Genomic DNA, 16,260 nt, shown 5'->3' with positions numbered 1-16,260 from the left:
GCCGCAAAAGCCTACTGCACCTGGTATTCCCAGGCGGTCTCCCATCCAAGTACTAACCAGGCCTGAGTCTGCTTAGCTTCCGAGATCAGACGAGATCGGGCGTTTTCAGACTTGTATGGCCGTAGGCATCTGCGCCACCGTCTTCTCGCCTATTCAAGCTGGCCACCCTAGCAACCTCGCCACTTCTTCTTTCCGGTTGTTTTCAATTTTTTCTCTCTCTTTTTCTACTTCTACTTCTACTTCTCCTCCTCTTTCTCTCCTTCACCTGCTAATTCTAGCCTATATGCCTGATACTCGCTCCCCTTCATGCCGTCCCCACTTGGCTCTCTTTTTTCTTCTCCACCTCCCCAATGAAAACTGCAAGCCCCGCCCACCTCACACCAGCCTGCCGCCTGCACGCTGCTGCCTTTCCACATTGCAACGCTGCGCACTTCTCTCAGCACAGCCAGCACAAGGGTCAGGCAGGCAATGCAAGCCAGCTCTCTCTTCCTTCGCTTTCCACACCAGCCCCAATGCCACAACTTGCATTCATGCGGCGCCTTCAGGCTAGGAGAGAGAACGTCCTGCCGACACACTGGCTTGCGGCCACACGGGCCAGCTGGCGTGCCCATCAAAGTGCAGCACGCCAAGGCACACAACCGTGCTGCGTTGCAAAGGCCCGGCAAAGCTGCAGCAGCTGAATGGCCCGACCAAGCCGCCTGCCTGAGTTGAGCCCGCAGGCAAGTGTTGGGAGGAATGGCGAGGACGCAGAGAGCAGCAAAAGGTTGGCCTGCCTCTGGTGTGGAGAGTGCTTGGCGTGAGCAGTCACTGCTGGCCGCAAAAGCCTACTGCACCTGGTATTCCCAGGCGGTCTCCCATCCAAGTACTAACCAGGCCTGAGTCTGCTTAGCTTCCGAGATCAGACGAGATCGGGCGTTTTCAGACTAGTATGGCCGTAGGCAGCTGCAGCACCGTCTTCTCGCCTATTCAAGCTGGCCACCCTAGCACCCTCGCCACTTCTTCTTTCCGGTTGTTTTCAATTTTTTCTCTCTCTTTTTCTACTTCTACTTCTACTTCTCCTACTCTTTCTCTCCTTCTCCTGCTAATTCTAGCCTATATGCCTGATACTCGCTCCCCTTCATGCCGTCCCCACCTAGCTCTCTTTTTTCTTCTCCACCTCCCCAAGGAAAACTGCAAGCCCCGCCCACCTCACACCAGCCTGCCGCCTGCACGCTGCTGCCTTTCCACATTGCAACGCTGCGCACTTCTCTCAGCACAGCCAGCACAAGGGTCAGGCAGGCAATGCAAGCCAGCTCTCTCTTCCTTCGCTTTCCACACCAGCCCCAATGCCACAACTTGCATTCATGCGGCGCCTTCAGGCTAGGAGAGAGAACGTCCTGCCGACACACTGGCTTGCGGCCACACGGGCCAGCTGGCGTGCCCATCAAAGTGCAGCACGCCAAGGCACACAACCGTGCTGCGTTGCAAAGGCCCGGCAAAGCTGCAGCAGCTGAATGGCCCGACCAAGCCGCCTGCCTGAGTTGAGCCCGCAGGCAAGTGTTGGGAGGAATGGCGAGGACGCAGAGAGCAGCAAAAGGTTGGCCTGCCTCTGGTGTGGAGAGTGCTTGGCGTGAGCAGTCTCTGCTGGCCGCAAAAGCCTACTGCACCTGGTATTCCCAGGCGGTCTCCCATCCAAGTACTAACCAGGCCTGAGTCTGCTTAGCTTCCGAGATCAGACGAGATCGGGCGTTTTCAGGCTAGTATGGCCGTAGGCATCTACACCGCCGTCTTCTCGCCTATTCAAGCTGGCCACCCTAGCAACCTCGCCACTTCTTCTTTCCGGTTGTTTTCAATTTTTTCTCTCTCTTTTTCTACTTCTACTTCTACTTCTCCTCCTCTTTCTCTCCTTCACCTGCTAATTCTAGCCTATATGCCTGATACTCGCTCCCCTTCATGCCGTCCCCACTTGGCTCTCTTTTTTCTTCTCCACCTCCCCAATGAAAACTGCAAGCCCCGCCCACCTCACACCAGCCTGCCGCCTGCACGCTGCTGCCTTTCCACATTGCAACGCTGCGCACTTCTCTCAGCACAGCCAGCACAAGGGTCAGGCAGGCAATGCAAGCCAGCTCTCTCTTCCTTCGCTTTCCACACCAGCCCCAATGCCACAACTTGCATTCATGCGGCGCCTTCAGGCTAGGAGAGAGAACGTCCTGCCGACACACTGGCTTGCGGCCACACGGGCCAGCTGGCGTGCCCATCAAAGTGCAGCACGCCAAGGCACACAACCGTGCTGCGTTGCAAAGGCCCGGCAAAGCTGCAGCAGCTGAATGGCCCGACCAAGCCGCCTGCCTGAGTTGAGCCCGCAGGCAAGTGTTGGGAGGAATGGCGAGGACGCAGAGAGCAGCAAAAGGTTGGCCTGCCTCTGGTGTGGAGAGTGCTTGGCGTGAGCAGTCACTGCTGGCCGCAAAAGCCTACTGCACCTGGTATTCCCAGGCGGTCTCCCATCCAAGTACTAACCAGGCCTGAGTCTGCTTAGTTTCCGAGATCAGACGAGATCGGGCGTTTTCAGACTAGTATGGCCGTAGGCAGCTGCAGCACCGTCTTCTCGCCTATTCAAGCTGGCCACCCTAGCACCCTCGCCACTTCTTCTTTCCGGTTGTTTTCAATTTTTTCTCTCTCTTTTTCTACTTCTACTTCTACTTCTCCTCCTCTTTCTCTCCTTCACCTGCTAATTCTAGCCTATATGCCTGATACTCGCTCCCCTTCATGCCGTCCCCACTTGGCTCTCTTTTTTCTTCTCCACCTCCCCAATGAAAACTGCAAGCCCCGCCCACCTCACACCAGCCTGCCGCCTGCACGCTGCTGCCTTTCCACATTGCAACGCTGCGCACTTCTCTCAGCACAGCCAGCACAAGGGTCAGGCAGGCAATGCAAGCCAGCTCTCTCTTCCTTCGCTTTCCACACCAGCCCCAATGCCACAACTTGCATTCATGCGGCGCCTTCAGGCTAGGAGAGAGAACGTCCTGCCGACACACTGGCTTGCGGCCACACGGGCCAGCTGGCGTGCCCATCAAAGTGCAGCACGCCAAGGCACACAACCGTGCTGCGTTGCAAAGGCCCGGCAAAGCTGCAGCAGCTGAATGGCCCGACCAAGCCGCCTGCCTGAGTTGAGCCCGCAGGCAAGTGTTGGGAGGAATGGCGAGGACGCAGAGAGCAGCAAAAGGTTGGCCTGCCTCTGGTGTGGAGAGTGCTTGGCGTGAGCAGTCACTGCTGGCCGCAAAAGCCTACTGCACCTGGTATTCCCAGGCGGTCTCCCATCCAAGTACTAACCAGGCCTGAGTCTGCTTAGCTTCCGAGATCAGACGAGATCGGGCGTTTTCAGACTAGTATGGCCGTAGGCATCTGCAGCACCGTCTTCTCGCCTATTCAAGCTGGCCACCCTAGCACCCTCGCCACTTCTTCTTTCCGGTTGTTTTCAATTTTTTCTCTCTCTTTTTCTACTTCTACTTCTACTTCTCCTACTCTTTCTCTCCTTCTCCTGCTAATTCTAGCCTATATGCCTGATACTCGCTCCCCTTCATGCCGTCCCCACCTAGCTCTCTTTTTTCTTCTCCACCTCCCCAAGGAAAACTGCAAGCCCTGCCCACCTCACACCAGCCTGCCGCCTGCACGCTGCTGCCTTTCCACATTGCAACGCTGCGCACTTCTCTCAGCACAGCCAGCACAAGGGTCAGGCAGGCAATGCAAGCCAGCTCTCTCTTCCTTCGCTTTCCACACCAGCCCCAATGCCACAACTTGCATTCATGCGGCGCCTTCAGGCTAGGTGAGAGAACGTCCTGCCGACACACTGGCTTGCGGCCACACGGGCCAGCTGGCGTGCCCATCAAAGTGCAGCACGCCAAGGCACACAACCGTGCTGCGTTGCAAAGGCCCGGCAAAGCTGCAGCAGCTGAATGGCCCGACCAAGCCGCCTGCCTGAGTTGAGCCCGCAGGCAAGTGTTGGGAGGAATGGCGAGGACGCAGAGAGCAGCAAAAGGTTGGCCTGCCTCTGGTGTGGAGAGTGCTTGGCGTGAGCAGTCTCTGCTGGCCGCAAAAGCCTACTGCACCTGGTATTCCCAGGCGGTCTCCCATCCAAGTACTAACCAGGCCTGAGTCTGCTTAGCTTCCGAGATCAGACGAGATCGGGCGTTTTCAGACTAGTATGGCCGTAGGCATCTGCGCCACCGTCTTCTCGCCTATTCAAGCTGGCCACCCTAGCAACCTCGCCACTTCTTCTTTCCGGTTGTTTTCAATTTTTTCTCTCTCTTTTTCTACTTCTACTTCTACTTCTCCTCCTCTTTCTCTCCTTCACCTGCTAATTCTAGCCTATATGCCTGATACTCGCTCCCCTTCATGCCGTCCCCACTTGGCTCTCTTTTTTATTCTCCACCTCCCCAATGAAAACTGCAAGCCCCGCCCACCTCACACCAGCCTGCCGCCTGCACGCTGCTGCCTTTCCACATTGCAACGCTGCGCACTTCTCTCAGCACAGCCAGCACAAGGGTCAGGCAGGCAATGCAAGCCAGCTCTCTCTTCCTTCGCTTTCCACACCAGCCCCAATGCCACAACTTGCATTCATGCGGCGCCTTCAGGCTAGGAGAGAGAACGTCCTGCCGACACACTGGCTTGCGGCCACACGGGCCAGCTGGCGTGCCCATCAAAGTGCAGCACGCCAAGGCACACAACCGTGCTGCGTTGCAAAGGCCCGGCAAAGCTGCAGCAGCTGAATGGCCCGACCAAGCCGCCTGCCTGAGTTGAGCCCGCAGGCAAGTGTTGGGAGGAATGGCGAGGACGCAGAGAGCAGCAAAAGGTTGGCCTGCCTCTGGTGTGGAGAGTGCTTGGCGTGAGCAGTCACTGCTGGCCGCAAAAGCCTACTGCACCTGGTATTCCCAGGCGGTCTCCCATCCAAGTACTAACCAGGCGTGAGTCTGCTTAGCTTCCGAGATCAGACGAGATCGGGCGTTTTCAGACTAGTATGGCCGTAGGCAGCTGCAGCACCGTCTTCTCGCCTATTCAAGCTGGCCACCCTAGCACCCTCGCCACTTCTTCTTTCCGGTTGTTTTCAATTTTTTCTCTCTCTTTTTCTACTTCTACTTCTACTTCTCCTACTCTTTCTCTCCTTCTCCTGCTAATTCTAGCCTATATGCCTGATACTCGCTCCCCTTCATGCCGTCCCCACCTAGCTCTCTTTTTTCTTCTCCACCTCCCCAAGGAAAACTGCAAGCCCCGCCCACCTCACACCAGCCTGCCGCCTGCACGCTGCTGCCTTTCCACATTGCAACGCTGCGCACTTCTCTCAGCACAGCCAGCACAAGGGTCAGGCAGGCAATGCAAGCCAGCTCTCTCTTCCTTCGCTTTCCACACCAGCCCCAATGCCACAACTTGCATTCATGCGGCGCCTTCAGGCTAGGAGAGAGAACGTCCTGCCGACACACTGGCTTGCGGCCACACGGGCCAGCTGGCGTGCCCATCAAAGTGCAGCACGCCAAGGCACACAACCGTGCTGCGTTGCAAAGGCCCGGCAAAGCTGCAGCAGCTGAATGGCCCGACCAAGCCGCCTGCCTGAGTTGAGCCCGCAGGCAAGTGTTGGGAGGAATGGCGAGGACGCAGAGAGCAGCAAAAGGTTGGCCTGCCTCTGGTGTGGAGAGTGCTTGGCGTGAGCAGTCTCTGCTGGCCGCAAAAGCCTACTGCACCTGGTATTCCCAGGCGGTCTCCCATCCAAGTACTAACCAGGCCTGAGTCTGCTTAGCTTCCGAGATCAGACGAGATCGGGCGTTTTCAGGCTAGTATGGCCGTAGGCATCTGCACCGCCGTCTTCTCGCCTATTCAAGCTGGCCACCCTAGCAACCTCGCCACTTCTTCTTTCCGGTTGTTTTCAATTTTTTCTCTCTCTTTTTCTACTTCTACTTCTACTTCTCCTCCTCTTTCTCTCCTTCACCTGCTAATTCTAGCCTATATGCCTGATACTCGCTCCCCTTCATGCCGTCCCCACTTGGCTCTCTTTTTTCTTCTCCACCTCCCCAATGAAAACTGCAAGCCCCGCCCACCTCACACCAGCCTGCCGCCTGCACGCTGCTGCCTTTCCACATTGCAACGCTGCGCACTTCTCTCAGCACAGCCAGCACAAGGGTCAGGCAGGCAATGCAAGCCAGCTCTCTCTTCCTTCGCTTTCCACACCAGCCCCAATGCCACAACTTGCATTCATGCGGCGCCTTCAGGCTAGGAGAGAGAACGTCCTGCCGACACACTGGCTTGCGGCCACACGGGCCAGCTGGCGTGCCCATCAAAGTGCAGCACGCCAAGGCACACAACCGTGCTGCGTTGCAAAGGCCCGGCAAAGCTGCAGCAGCTGAATGGCCCGACCAAGCCGCCTGCCTGAGTTGAGCCCGCAGGCAAGTGTTGGGAGGAATGGCGAGGACGCAGAGAGCAGCAAAAGGTTGGCCTGCCTCTGGTGTGGAGAGTGCTTGGCGTGAGCAGTCACTGCTGGCCGCAAAAGCCTACTGCACCTGGTATTCCCAGGCGGTCTCCCATCCAAGTACTAACCAGGCCTGAGTCTGCTTAGCTTCCGAGATCAGACGAGATCGGGCGTTTTCAGACTAGTATGGCCGTAGGCATCTGCAGCACCGTCTTCTCGCCTATTCAAGCTGGCCACCCTAGCACCCTCGCCACTTCTTCTTTCCGGTTGTTTTCAATTTTTTCTCTCTCTTTTTCTACTTCTACTTCTACTTCTCCTCCTCTTTCTCTCCTTCACCTGCTAATTCTAGCCTATATGCCTGATACTCGCTCCCCTTCATGCCGTCCCCACTTGGCTCTCTTTTTTCTTCTCCACCTCCCCAAGGAAAACTGCAAGCCCCGCCCACCTCACACCAGCCTGCCGCCTGCACGCTGCTGCCTTTCCACATTGCAACGCTGCGCACTTCTCTCAGCACAGCCAGCACAAGGGTCAGGCAGGCAATGCAAGCCAGCTCTCTCTTCCTTCGCTTTCCACACCAGCCCCAATGCCACAACTTGCATTCATGCGGCGCCTTCAGGCTAGGAGAGAGAACGTCCTGCCGACACACTGGCTTGCGGCCACACGGGCCAGCTGGCGTGCCCATCAAAGTGCAGCACGCCAAGGCACACAACCGTGCTGCGTTGCAAAGGCCCGGCAAAGCTGCAGCAGCTGAATGGCCCGACCAAGCCGCCTGCCTGAGTTGAGCCCGCAGGCAAGTGTTGGGAGGAATGGCGAGGACGCAGAGAGCAGCAAAAGGTTGGCCTGCCTCTGGTGTGGAGAGTGCTTGGCGTGAGCAGTCTCTGCTGGCCGCAAAAGCCTACTGCACCTGGTATTCCCAGGCGGTCTCCCATCCAAGTACTAACCAGGCCTGAGTCTGCTTAGCTTCCGAGATCAGACGAGATCGGGCGTTTTCAGACTAGTATGGCCGTAGGCATCTGCACCACCGTCTTCTCGCCTATTCAAGCTGGCCACCCTAGCAACCTCGCCACTTCTTCTTTCCGGTTGTTTTCAATTTTTTCTCTCTCTTTTTCTACTTCTACTTCTACTTCTCCTCCTCTTTCTCTCCTTCACCTGCTAATTCTAGCCTATATGCCTGATACTCGCTCCCCTTCATGCCGTCCCCACTTGGCTCTCTTTTTTCTTCTCCACCTCCCCAATGAAAACTGCAAGCCCCGCCCACCTCACACCAGCCTGCCGCCTGCACGCTGCTGCCTTTCCACATTGCAACGCTGCGCACTTCTCTCAGCACAGCCAGCACAAGGGTCAGGCAGGCAATGCAAGCCAGCTCTCTCTTCCTTCGCTTTCCACACCAGCCCCAATGCCACAACTTGCATTCATGCGGCGCCTTCAGGCTAGGAGAGAGAACGTCCTGCCGACACACTGGCTTGCGGCCACACGGGCCAGCTGGCGTGCCCATCAAAGTGCAGCACGCCAAGGCACACAACCGTGCTGCGTTGCAAAGGCCCGGCAAAGCTGCAGCAGCTGAATGGCCCGACCAAGCCGCCTGCCTGAGTTGAGCCCGCAGGCAAGTGTTGGGAGGAATGGCGAGGACGCAGAGAGCAGCAAAAGGTTGGCCTGCCTCTGGTGTGGAGAGTGCTTGGCGTGAGCAGTCACTGCTGGCCGCAAAAGCCTACTGCACCTGGTATTCCCAGGCGGTCTCCCATCCAAGTACTAACCAGGCGTGAGTCTGCTTAGCTTCCGAGATCAGACGAGATCGGGCGTTTTCAGACTAGTATGGCCGTAGGCAGCTGCAGCACCGTCTTCTCGCCTATTCAAGCTGGCCACCCTAGCACCCTCGCCACTTCTTCTTTCCGGTTGTTTTCAATTTTTTCTCTCTCTTTTTCTACTTCTACTTCTACTTCTCCTACTCTTTCTCTCCTTCTCCTGCTAATTCTAGCCTATATGCCTGATACTCGCTCCCCTTCATGCCGTCCCCACCTAGCTCTCTTTTTTCTTCTCCACCTCCCCAAGGAAAACTGCAAGCCCCGCCCACCTCACACCAGCCTGCCGCCTGCACGCTGCTGCCTTTCCACATTGCAACGCTGCGCACTTCTCTCAGCACAGCCAGCACAAGGGTCAGGCAGGCAATGCAAGCCAGCTCTCTCTTCCTTCGCTTTCCACACCAGCCCCAATGCCACAACTTGCATTCATGCGGCGCCTTCAGGCTAGGAGAGAGAACGTCCTGCCGACACACTGGCTTGCGGCCACACGGGCCAGCTGGCGTGCCCATCAAAGTGCAGCACGCCAAGGCACACAACCGTGCTGCGTTGCAAAGGCCCGGCAAAGCTGCAGCAGCTGAATGGCCCGACCAAGCCGCCTGCCTGAGTTGAGCCCGCAGGCAAGTGTTGGGAGGAATGGCGAGGACGCAGAGAGCAGCAAAAGGTTGGCCTGCCTCTGGTGTGGAGAGTGCTTGGCGTGAGCAGTCTCTGCTGGCCGCAAAAGCCTACTGCACCTGGTATTCCCAGGCGGTCTCCCATCCAAGTACTAACCAGGCCTGAGTCTGCTTAGCTTCCGAGATCAGACGAGATCGGGCGTTTTCAGGCTAGTATGGCCGTAGGCATCTGCACCGCCGTCTTCTCGCCTATTCAAGCTGGCCACCCTAGCAACCTCGCCACTTCTTCTTTCCGGTTGTTTTCAATTTTTTCTCTCTCTTTTTCTACTTCTACTTCTACTTCTCCTCCTCTTTCTCTCCTTCACCTGCTAATTCTAGCCTATATGCCTGATACTCGCTCCCCTTCATGCCGTCCCCACTTGGCTCTCTTTTTTCTTCTCCACCTCCCCAATGAAAACTGCAAGCCCCGCCCACCTCACACCAGCCTGCCGCCTGCACGCTGCTGCCTTTCCACATTGCAACGCTGCGCACTTCTCTCAGCACAGCCAGCACAAGGGTCAGGCAGGCAATGCAAGCCAGCTCTCTCTTCCTTCGCTTTCCACACCAGCCCCAATGCCACAACTTGCATTCATGCGGCGCCTTCAGGCTAGGAGAGAGAACGTCCTGCCGACACACTGGCTTGCGGCCACACGGGCCAGCTGGCGTGCCCATCAAAGTGCAGCACGCCAAGGCACACAACCGTGCTGCGTTGCAAAGGCCCGGCAAAGCTGCAGCAGCTGAATGGCCCGACCAAGCCGCCTGCCTGAGTTGAGCCCGCAGGCAAGTGTTGGGAGGAATGGCGAGGACGCAGAGAGCAGCAAAAGGTTGGCCTGCCTCTGGTGTGGAGAGTGCTTGGCGTGAGCAGTCACTGCTGGCCGCAAAAGCCTACTGCACCTGGTATTCCCAGGCGGTCTCCCATCCAAGTACTAACCAGGCCTGAGTCTGCTTAGCTTCCGAGATCAGACGAGATCGGGCGTTTTCAGACTAGTATGGCCGTAGGCATCTGCAGCACCGTCTTCTCGCCTATTCAAGCTGGCCACCCTAGCACCCTCGCCACTTCTTCTTTCCGGTTGTTTTCAATTTTTTCTCTCTCTTTTTCTACTTCTACTTCTACTTCTCCTCCTCTTTCTCTCCTTCACCTGCTAATTCTAGCCTATATGCCTGATACTCGCTCCCCTTCATGCCGTCCCCACTTGGCTCTCTTTTTTCTTCTCCACCTCCCCAAGGAAAACTGCAAGCCCCGCCCACCTCACACCAGCCTGCCGCCTGCACGCTGCTGCCTTTCCACATTGCAACGCTGCGCACTTCTCTCAGCACAGCCAGCACAAGGGTCAGGCAGGCAATGCAAGCCAGCTCTCTCTTCCTTCGCTTTCCACACCAGCCCCAATGCCACAACTTGCATTCATGCGGCGCCTTCAGGCTAGGAGAGAGAACGTCCTGCCGACACACTGGCTTGCGGCCACACGGGCCAGCTGGCGTGCCCATCAAAGTGCAGCACGCCAAGGCACACAACCGTGCTGCGTTGCAAAGGCCCGGCAAAGCTGCAGCAGCTGAATGGCCCGACCAAGCCGCCTGCCTGAGTTGAGCCCGCAGGCAAGTGTTGGGAGGAATGGCGAGGACGCAGAGAGCAGCAAAAGGTTGGCCTGCCTCTGGTGTGGAGAGTGCTTGGCGTGAGCAGTCTCTGCTGGCCGCAAAAGCCTACTGCACCTGGTATTCCCAGGCGGTCTCCCATCCAAGTACTAACCAGGCCTGAGTCTGCTTAGCTTCCGAGATCAGACGAGATCGGGCGTTTTCAGACTAGTATGGCCGTAGGCATCTGCACCACCGTCTTCTCGCCTATTCAAGCTGGCCACCCTAGCAACCTCGCCACTTCTTCTTTCCGGTTGTTTTCAATTTTTTCTCTCTCTTTTTCTACTTCTACTTCTACTTCTCCTCCTCTTTCTCTCCTTCACCTGCTAATTCTAGCCTATATGCCTGATACTCGCTCCCCTTCATGCCGTCCCCACTTGGCTCTCTTTTTTCTTCTCCACCTCCCCAATGAAAACTGCAAGCCCCGCCCACCTCACACCAGCCTGCCGCCTGCACGCTGCTGCCTTTCCACATTGCAACGCTGCGCACTTCTCTCAGCACAGCCAGCACAAGGGTCAGGCAGGCAATGCAAGCCAGCTCTCTCTTCCTTCGCTTTCCACACCAGCCCCAATGCCACAACTTGCATTCATGCGGCGCCTTCAGGCTAGGAGAGAGAACGTCCTGCCGACACACTGGCTTGCGGCCACACGGGCCAGCTGGCGTGCCCATCAAAGTGCAGCACGCCAAGGCACACAACCGTGCTGCGTTGCAAAGGCCCGGCAAAGCTGCAGCAGCTGAATGGCCCGACCAAGCCGCCTGCCTGAGTTGAGCCCGCAGGCAAGTGTTGGGAGGAATGGCGAGGACGCAGAGAGCAGCAAAAGGTTGGCCTGCCTCTGGTGTGGAGAGTGCTTGGCGTGAGCAGTCACTGCTGGCCGCAAAAGCCTACTGCACCTGGTATTCCCAGGCGGTCTCCCATCCAAGTACTAACCAGGCCTGAGTCTGTTTAGCTTCCGAGATCAGACGAGATTGGGCGTTTTCAGACTAGTATGGCCGTAGGCAGCTGCAGCACCGTCTTCTCGCCTATTCAAGCTGGCCACCCTAGCACCCTCGCCACTTCTTCTTTCCGGTTGTTTTCAATTTTTTCTCTCTCTTTTTCTACTTCTACTTCTACTTCTCCTACTCTTTCTCTCCTTCTCCTGCTAATTCTAGCCTATATGCCTGATACTCGCTCCCCTTCATGCCGTCCCCACCTAGCTCTCTTTTTTCTTCTCCACCTCCCCAAGGAAAACTGCAAGCCCCGCCCACCTCACACCAGCCTGCCGCCTGCACGCTGCTGCCTTTCCACATTGCAACGCTGCGCACTTCTCTCAGCACAGCCAGCACAAGGGTCAGGCAGGCAATGCAAGCCAGCTCTCTCTTCCTTCGCTTTCCACACCAGCCCCAATGCCACAACTTGCATTCATGCGGCGCCTTCAGGCTAGGAGAGAGAACGTCCTGCCGACACACTGGCTTGCGGCCGCACGGGCCAGCTGGCGTGCCCATCAAAGTGCAGCACGCCAAGGCACACAACCGTGCTGCGTTGCAAAGGCCCGGCAAAGCTGCAGCAGCTGAATGGCCCGACCAAGCCGCCTGCCTGAGTTGAGCCCGCAGGCAAGTGTTGGGAGGAATGGCGAGGACGCAGAGAGCAGCAAAAGGTTGGCCTGCCTCTGGTGTGGAGAGTGCTTGGCGCGAGCAGTCTCTGCTGGCCGCAAAAGCCTACTGCACCTGGTATTCCCAGGCGGTCTCCCATCCAAGTACTAACCAGGCCTGAGTCTGCTTAGCTTCCGAGATCAGACGAGATCGGGCGTTTTCAGACTAGTATGGCCGTAGGCATCTGCACCACCGTCTTCTCGCCTATTCAAGCTGGCCACCCTAGCAACCTCGCCACTTCTTCTTTCCGGTTGTTTTCAATTTTTTCTCTCTCTTTTTCTACTTCTACTTCTACTTCTCCTCCTCTTTCTCTCCTTCACCTGCTAATTCTAGCCTATATGCCTGATACTCGCTCCCCTTCATGCCGTCCCCACTTGGCTCTCTTTTTTCTTCTCCACCTCCCCAATGAAAACTGCAAGCCCCGCCCACCTCACACCAGCCTGCCGCCTGCACGCTGCTGCCTTTCCACATTGCAACGCTGCGCACTTCTCTCAGCACAGCCAGCACAAGGGTCAGGCAGGCAATGCAAGCCAGCTCTCTCTTCCTTCGCTTTCCACACCAGCCCCAATGCCACAACTTGCATTCATGCGGCGCCTTCAGGCTAGGAGAGAGAACGTCCTGCCGACACACTGGCTTGCGGCCACACGTGCCAGCTGGCGTGCCCATCAAAGTGCAGCACGCCAAGGCACACAACCATGCTGCGTTGCAAAGGCCCGGCAAAGCTGCAGCAGCTGAATGGCCCGACCAAGCCGCCTGCCTGAGTTGAGCCCGCAGGCAAGTGTTGGGAGGAATGGCGAGGACGCAGAGAGCAGCAAAAGGTTGGCCTGCCTCTGGTGTGGAGAGTGCTTGGCGTGAGCAGTCTCTGCTGGCCGCAAAAGCCTACTGCACCTGGTATTCCCAGGCGGTCTCCCATCCAAGTACTAACCAGGCCTGAGTCTGCTTAGCTTCCGAGATCAGACGAGATCGGGCGTTTTCAGACTAGTATGGCCGTAGGCATCTGCAGCACCGTCTTCTCGCCTATTCAAGCTGGCCACCCTAGCAACCTCGCCACTTCTTTTTTCCGGTTGTTTTCAATTTTTTCTCTCTCTTTTTCTACTTCTACTTCTACTTCTCCTCCTCTTTCTCTCCTTCACCTGCTAATTCTAGCCTATATGCCTGATACTCGCTCCCCTTCATGCCGTCCCCACTTGGCTCTCTTTTTTCTTCTCCACCTCCCCAATGAAAACTGCAAGCCCCGCCCACCTCACACCAGCCTGCCGCCTGCACGCTGCTGCCTTTCCACATTGCAACGCTGCGCACTTCTCTCAGCACAGCCAGCACAAGGGTCAGGCAGGCAATGCAAGCCAGCTCTCTCTTCCTTCGCTTTCCACACCAGCCCCAATGCCACAACTTGCATTCATGCGGCGCCTTCAGGCTAGGAGAGAGAACGTCCTGCCGACACACTGGCTTGCGGCCACACGGGCCAGCTGGCGTGCCCATCAAAGTGCAGCACGCCAAGGCACACAACCGTGCTGCGTTGCAAAGGCCCGGCAAAGCTGCAGCAGCTGAATGGCCCGACCAAGCCGCCTGCCTGAGTTGAGCCCGCAGGCAAGTGTTGGGAGGAATGGCGAGGACGCAGAGAGCAGCAAAAGGTTGGCCTGCCTCTGGTGTGGAGAGTGCTTGGCGTGAGCAGTCTCTGCTGGCCGCAAAAGCCTACTGCACCTGGTATTCCCAGGCGGTCTCCCATCCAAGTACTAACCAGGCCTGAGTCTGCTTAGCTTCCGAGATCAGACGAGATCGGGCGTTTTCAGACTAGTATGGCCGTAGGCATCTGCAACACCGTCTTCTCGCCTATTCAAGCTGGCCACCCTAGCACCCTCGCCACTTCTTCTTTCCGGTTGTTTTCAATTTTTTCTCTCTCTTTTTCTACTTCTACTTCTACTTCTCCTCCTCTTTCTCTCCTTCTCCTGCTAATTCTAGCCTATATGCCTGATACTCGCTCCCCTTCATGCCATCCCCACCGAGCTCTCTTTTTTCTTCTCCACCTCCTCAAGGAAAACTGCAAGCCCCGCGTACCTCACACCAGCCTGCCGCCTGCACGCTGCTGCCTTTCCACATTGCAACGCTGCGCACTTCTCTCAGCACAGCCAGCACAAGGGTCAGGCAGGCAATGCAAGCCAGCTCTCTCTTCCTTTGCTTTCCACACCAGCCCCAATGCAACAACTTGCATTCATGCGGCGCCTTCAGGCTAGGAGAGAGAACGTCCTGCCGACACACTGGCTTGCGGCCACACGGGCCAGCTGGCGTGCCCATCAAAGTGCAGCACGCCAAGGCACACAACCGTGCTGCGTTGCAAAGGCCCGGCAAAGCTGCAGCAGCTGAATGGCCCGACCAAGCCGCCTGCCTGAGTTGAGCCCGCAGGCAAGTGTTGGGAGGAATGGCGAGGACGCAGAGAGCAGCAAAAGGTTGGCCTGCCTCTGGTGTGGAGAGTGCTTGGCGTGAGCAGTCACTGCTGGCCGCAAAAGCCTACTGCACCTGGTATTCCCAGGCGGTCTCCCATCCAAGTACTAACCAGGCCTGAGTCTGCTTAGTTTCCGAGATCAGACGAGATCGGGCGTTTTCAGACTAGTATGGCCGTAGGCATCTGCAGCACCGTCTTCTCGCCTATTCAAGCTGGCCACCCTAGCACCCTCGCCACTTCTTCTTTCCGGTTGTTTTCAATTTTTTCTCTCTCTTTTTCTACTTCTACTTCTACTTCTCCTCCTCTTTCTCTCCTTCTCCTGCTAATTCTAGCCTATATGCCTGATACTCGCTCCCCTTCATGCCGTCCCCACCTAGCTCTCTTTTTTCTTCTCCACCTCCCCAAGGAAAACTGCAAGCCCCGCCCACCTCACACCAGCCTGCCGCCTGCACGCTGCTGCCTTTCCACATTGCAACGCTGCGCACTTCTCTCAGCACAGCCAGCACAAGGGTCAGGCAGGCAATGCAAGCCAGCTCTCTCTTCCTTCGCTTTCCACACCAGCCCCAATGCCACAACTTGCATTCATGCGGCGCCTTCAGGCTAGGAGAACGTCCTGCCGACACACTGGCTTGCGGCCACACGGGCCAGCTGGCGGGCCCATCAAAGTGCAGCACGCCAAGGCACCCAACCGTGCTGCGTTGCAAAGGCCCGGCAAAGCTGCAGCAGCTGAATGGCCCGACCAAGCCGCCTGCCTGAGTTGAGCCCGCAGGCAAGTGTTGGGAGGAATGGCGAGGACGCAGAGAGCAGCAAAAGGTTGGCCTGCCTCTGGTGTGGAGAGTGCTTGGCGTGAGCAGTCTCTGCTGGCCGCAAAAGCCTACTGCACCTGGTATTCCCAGGCGGTCTCCCATCCAAGTACTAACCAGGCCTGAGTCTGCTTAGTTTCCGAGATCAGACGAGATCGGGCGTTTTCAGACTAGTATGGCCGTAGGCATCTGCAGCACCGTCTTCTCGCCTATTCAAGTTGGCCACCCTAGCACCCTCGCCACTTCTTCTTTCCGGTTGTTTTCAATTTTTTCTCTCTCTTTTTCTACTTCTACTTCTACTTCTCCTCCTCTTTCTCTCCTTCTCCTGCTAATTCTAGCCTATATGCCTGATACTCGCTCCCCTTCATGCCGTCCCCACCTAGCTCTCTTTTTTCTTCTCCACCTCCCCAAGGAAAACTGCAAGCCCCGCCCACCTCACACCAGCCTGCCGCCTGCACGCTGCTGCCTTTCCACATTGCAACGCTGCGCACTTCTCTCAGCACAGCCAGCACAAGGGTCAGGCAGGCAATGCAAGCCAGCTCTCTCTTCCTTCGCTTTCCACACCAGCCCCAATGCCACAACTTGCATTCATGCGGCGCCTTCAGGCTAGGAGAGAGAACGTCCTGCCGACACACTGGCTTGCGGCCACACGGGCCAGCTGGCGTGCCCATCAAAGTGCAGCACGCCAAGGCACACAACCGTGCTGCGTTGCAAAGGCCCGGCAAAGCTGCAGCAGCTGAATGGCCCGACCAAGCCGCCTGCCTGAGTTGAGCCCGCAGGCAAGTGTTGGGAGGAATGGCGAGGACGCAGAGAGCAGCAAAAGGTTGGCCTGCCTCTGGTGTGGAGAGTGCTTGGCGTGAGCAGTCTCTGCTGGCCG

General features: G+C 57.1%; 20 non-coding genes across 20 annotated transcripts; all 20 read right to left on the bottom strand.

Moving 5' to 3' along the window:
• Positions 1 to 8: 8 nt before the first annotated feature.
• On the bottom strand, positions 9 to 127 carry LOC140414111 (5S ribosomal RNA). Its single transcript, XR_011943256.1, has one exon. It is a non-coding gene; the product is annotated as a 5S ribosomal RNA (ribosomal RNA).
• A 694-nt stretch (positions 128 to 821) lies between these two features.
• LOC140412753 (5S ribosomal RNA) lies at positions 822 to 940 on the bottom strand. The gene has a single exon (XR_011941941.1). It is a non-coding gene; the product is annotated as a 5S ribosomal RNA (ribosomal RNA).
• A 694-nt stretch (positions 941 to 1,634) lies between these two features.
• Positions 1,635 to 1,753, bottom strand: LOC140413699 (5S ribosomal RNA). Its single transcript, XR_011942856.1, has one exon. It is a non-coding gene; the product is annotated as a 5S ribosomal RNA (ribosomal RNA).
• Positions 1,754 to 2,447: 694 nt separating this feature from the next.
• Positions 2,448 to 2,566, bottom strand: LOC140414262 (5S ribosomal RNA). Its single transcript, XR_011943403.1, has one exon. It is a non-coding gene; the product is annotated as a 5S ribosomal RNA (ribosomal RNA).
• Positions 2,567 to 3,260: 694 nt separating this feature from the next.
• LOC140412752 (5S ribosomal RNA) lies at positions 3,261 to 3,379 on the bottom strand. Its single transcript, XR_011941940.1, has one exon. It is a non-coding gene; the product is annotated as a 5S ribosomal RNA (ribosomal RNA).
• Positions 3,380 to 4,073: 694 nt separating this feature from the next.
• LOC140412751 (5S ribosomal RNA) lies at positions 4,074 to 4,192 on the bottom strand. Its single transcript, XR_011941939.1, has one exon. It is a non-coding gene; the product is annotated as a 5S ribosomal RNA (ribosomal RNA).
• A 694-nt stretch (positions 4,193 to 4,886) lies between these two features.
• On the bottom strand, positions 4,887 to 5,005 carry LOC140414840 (5S ribosomal RNA). Its single transcript, XR_011943969.1, has one exon. It is a non-coding gene; the product is annotated as a 5S ribosomal RNA (ribosomal RNA).
• Positions 5,006 to 5,699: 694 nt separating this feature from the next.
• LOC140413698 (5S ribosomal RNA) lies at positions 5,700 to 5,818 on the bottom strand. The gene has a single exon (XR_011942855.1). It is a non-coding gene; the product is annotated as a 5S ribosomal RNA (ribosomal RNA).
• A 694-nt stretch (positions 5,819 to 6,512) lies between these two features.
• LOC140412750 (5S ribosomal RNA) lies at positions 6,513 to 6,631 on the bottom strand. Its single transcript, XR_011941938.1, has one exon. It is a non-coding gene; the product is annotated as a 5S ribosomal RNA (ribosomal RNA).
• A 694-nt stretch (positions 6,632 to 7,325) lies between these two features.
• LOC140412749 (5S ribosomal RNA) lies at positions 7,326 to 7,444 on the bottom strand. The gene has a single exon (XR_011941937.1). It is a non-coding gene; the product is annotated as a 5S ribosomal RNA (ribosomal RNA).
• Positions 7,445 to 8,138: 694 nt separating this feature from the next.
• LOC140414839 (5S ribosomal RNA) lies at positions 8,139 to 8,257 on the bottom strand. Its single transcript, XR_011943968.1, has one exon. It is a non-coding gene; the product is annotated as a 5S ribosomal RNA (ribosomal RNA).
• A 694-nt stretch (positions 8,258 to 8,951) lies between these two features.
• Positions 8,952 to 9,070, bottom strand: LOC140413696 (5S ribosomal RNA). The gene has a single exon (XR_011942854.1). It is a non-coding gene; the product is annotated as a 5S ribosomal RNA (ribosomal RNA).
• Positions 9,071 to 9,764: 694 nt separating this feature from the next.
• On the bottom strand, positions 9,765 to 9,883 carry LOC140412748 (5S ribosomal RNA). Its single transcript, XR_011941936.1, has one exon. It is a non-coding gene; the product is annotated as a 5S ribosomal RNA (ribosomal RNA).
• Positions 9,884 to 10,577: 694 nt separating this feature from the next.
• LOC140412747 (5S ribosomal RNA) lies at positions 10,578 to 10,696 on the bottom strand. The gene has a single exon (XR_011941935.1). It is a non-coding gene; the product is annotated as a 5S ribosomal RNA (ribosomal RNA).
• Positions 10,697 to 11,390: 694 nt separating this feature from the next.
• LOC140414939 (5S ribosomal RNA) lies at positions 11,391 to 11,509 on the bottom strand. The gene has a single exon (XR_011944065.1). It is a non-coding gene; the product is annotated as a 5S ribosomal RNA (ribosomal RNA).
• A 694-nt stretch (positions 11,510 to 12,203) lies between these two features.
• Positions 12,204 to 12,322, bottom strand: LOC140412746 (5S ribosomal RNA). Its single transcript, XR_011941934.1, has one exon. It is a non-coding gene; the product is annotated as a 5S ribosomal RNA (ribosomal RNA).
• A 694-nt stretch (positions 12,323 to 13,016) lies between these two features.
• Positions 13,017 to 13,135, bottom strand: LOC140412745 (5S ribosomal RNA). Its single transcript, XR_011941933.1, has one exon. It is a non-coding gene; the product is annotated as a 5S ribosomal RNA (ribosomal RNA).
• Positions 13,136 to 13,829: 694 nt separating this feature from the next.
• Positions 13,830 to 13,948, bottom strand: LOC140412744 (5S ribosomal RNA). Its single transcript, XR_011941932.1, has one exon. It is a non-coding gene; the product is annotated as a 5S ribosomal RNA (ribosomal RNA).
• A 694-nt stretch (positions 13,949 to 14,642) lies between these two features.
• On the bottom strand, positions 14,643 to 14,761 carry LOC140414260 (5S ribosomal RNA). Its single transcript, XR_011943401.1, has one exon. It is a non-coding gene; the product is annotated as a 5S ribosomal RNA (ribosomal RNA).
• Positions 14,762 to 15,451: 690 nt separating this feature from the next.
• On the bottom strand, positions 15,452 to 15,570 carry LOC140414259 (5S ribosomal RNA). The gene has a single exon (XR_011943400.1). It is a non-coding gene; the product is annotated as a 5S ribosomal RNA (ribosomal RNA).
• Positions 15,571 to 16,260: the final 690 nt, after the last annotated feature.

The sequence above is a fragment of the Scyliorhinus torazame genome, chromosome 4, assembly GCF_047496885.1.
Source record: "Scyliorhinus torazame isolate Kashiwa2021f chromosome 4, sScyTor2.1, whole genome shotgun sequence".
Classification (NCBI taxonomy): Eukaryota; Metazoa; Chordata; class Chondrichthyes; order Carcharhiniformes; family Scyliorhinidae; genus Scyliorhinus; species Scyliorhinus torazame.
This window is presented reverse-complemented; position numbering and strand designations above follow the sequence as displayed.